This window comes from Penaeus chinensis, chromosome 26 (assembly GCF_019202785.1).
Source record: "Penaeus chinensis breed Huanghai No. 1 chromosome 26, ASM1920278v2, whole genome shotgun sequence".
Taxonomy (NCBI): Eukaryota; Metazoa; Arthropoda; class Malacostraca; order Decapoda; family Penaeidae; genus Penaeus; species Penaeus chinensis.
The window spans coordinates 10,894,339-10,896,838 of NC_061844.1; positions in this window are offsets into that span (position 1 = coordinate 10,894,339).

Below are 2,500 nucleotides of genomic sequence, written 5' to 3' on the forward strand. Positions count from 1 at the left end.
TGCTCTAACCACCGGACCATCGCGGCAGTTATATATACATTATATATATATACTTATAAAAATACATATATTATATAAACATATACGTACATATATCATCACCCACTACCGTATCTAGATTTACCTTACCTTTACTAATACGCGCAGATTTGCATATATTGGGTTAGGTGTGTATATATGCATATATATATGCCCATATATATGTATGTATATATATATATATATATATATATATATATATATGCTCACACACACATATTTATATATATATATATATATATATATATATGTATATGTCGTTATAGGCTTGCTGCTCAGGCGTCTGATAGTAAGAATGAAGAGGTAGACAAAGACGGCCGTAAAGAACATGATTTATTACAAACGTTTCAAAGACAATCAAATCTACATCGTTAGTGCTATGACTATTAAACAAAGAAGGTAAAACTGCAGTTAGACAATTTAAGTAAAAACCTAGTTCAAACTGGTATACAATTAGGTGGATATTAACGTAAAAGACAAATTAATGTACATAAAAAACAAAGACATAATTTAACAACAACAAGCAACTCCTAGGTTGTTCTAAGAAGTTATAAATGGTGTTAGTGCTGGTAAAGACAAAACTGAACTTAATTTGGGGGTAATTCTTCCGGAGGAGAGATTTTAATTGTTTTCTTATTTCAAAACTTAGTTAACCCATGCATGGTAATTTTATACACATCTGTGATCTCTCTTAACAGTTGGCACAATAAGTTTATTTGATAATATATTACACAGGAATTTATTTGTTATTTTATCAAAAATATGTATTTGGTATCCATTTGTTATGAATATATTTTTTTAGAAAAATCATTTCATCACTAAAAGTAGACCAGCTACTGCATAGTTTATAGGCTCTGTTGATGAGTGTTTATGTTATTGATTTTGTATATAAAAGGGGTATAGCTAAGAAAATGGAGGCCGAGGCCAGTGAAGGTCGGTTTACGGTATATGCTATTATTAAAGACGCCGTTATCATTGGTAACAACTGTATCCAAAAAAAAGGTAGTTGGTTGTTGTGTTTCGTGGGAGAAGTTAATACTCTGGTGTTTGGAGTTCAGATAATGTAGAAACCGGCTTACGTGTGACGGATGTCTGAAAAGAACGAAGAGTCATCAATGTATCGTCGGTAATGTAAAGGTTTGAATTCTGGCGGACACAGCTCAAGCCACTTATTTTCGTGGTAGCAAAGAAATGCATTGGCGTAGGAAGGGCCCAGTGGGAAGCCCATAGCTACCCCGTCTGTTTGGGTATAAAAACAATCATCAAAATTGAACACTGTATGATGGGCGGAAATATCCAGTATTTTTTTGAAGTTGCTTTTTGTTAATCCAATTTTGGCAAGTTGGGAGGTGTCTAAATTGTTTACTATAATATCTGTGGGAAACATTAGTAAAGAGTGACTCTATATCAAAACACGCCATGGTGATTAGTTGTTTAAAGTTAAGTGATGTGATTTAATTTGCAAAAGATGCATATTTTTCTATAGCATACTGATTGGTAGTTAAAGGAGATATGATTGCATTGTTATAGTTAAAGGTGCCAATAGAAGAGATCATGGGTCTTAGTGGAATATTTGGTATGTGTACTTTGGGAAGACCGTAAAGTGAACCAGGTCGGGAACCAGACATTGACAGGAAGTTATAGGTGTTTCCGTTAATGGACGATTTGATGGTACGAAGTAGCCTTTTTAGTTTGTCCTCTAAGTACAATAAGTGGGTGAAAACGTCAACAATGATTCTTTTAAAGTTTAGAATATTGAGCAATTTGTGTTGATAGTCGCATTTGTTTGAAATTTCGACTCCATGACCTTTGTCAGGTTTGGTGATGATAATACTGCTGTCATTTATAAGTGACTGCAGAGGTGACATGAGGACAGCAGAATCATTATCTTGTTTCACTTGGTGTGAGAATTTCTTAAAGGTGTTGTTAGCAATGGTTGCTATATTGTTGGTAACATTGCTAAAGTTGTATTTGTAAATATCACAGTTCTTTATATCTCCACATAGATTTTCAAAATATAGATATAACTTATGTAAAGCAACTTTAGAAAGAGGCACACAGCAATCCAGTCCATGAGACAGTATATTTTTTGTTCTTCAGATAGAATTTCTTAATATCAGTTTTTCTTAATATCAGTACCTAATTTTAGAAGCTTCTTGTTGTGTATATTGTCTACTTCAACTAGGTTTTTGCGAACATTGTTGTTGATCAGTCTCGAAATACAAATATAGTCAAGTAATGATAGTGTTGATTTTAACAGATTTGAATCTTGTTGAGTTTTTTAGTGACAATAGATTTTTTTTTTTTTCTGACTGGAAATTTCTCTATCCAGGAGAACGGAACACCAAGAGCGATATGTGAGAGTGCTCTCAAATACAGGGTTATGAACACGGAAATTAAGGAGTTTTGGGATTACATCACAGTGTTTACATATGTTCAAAAACTTAATGTCCTTCTGCAG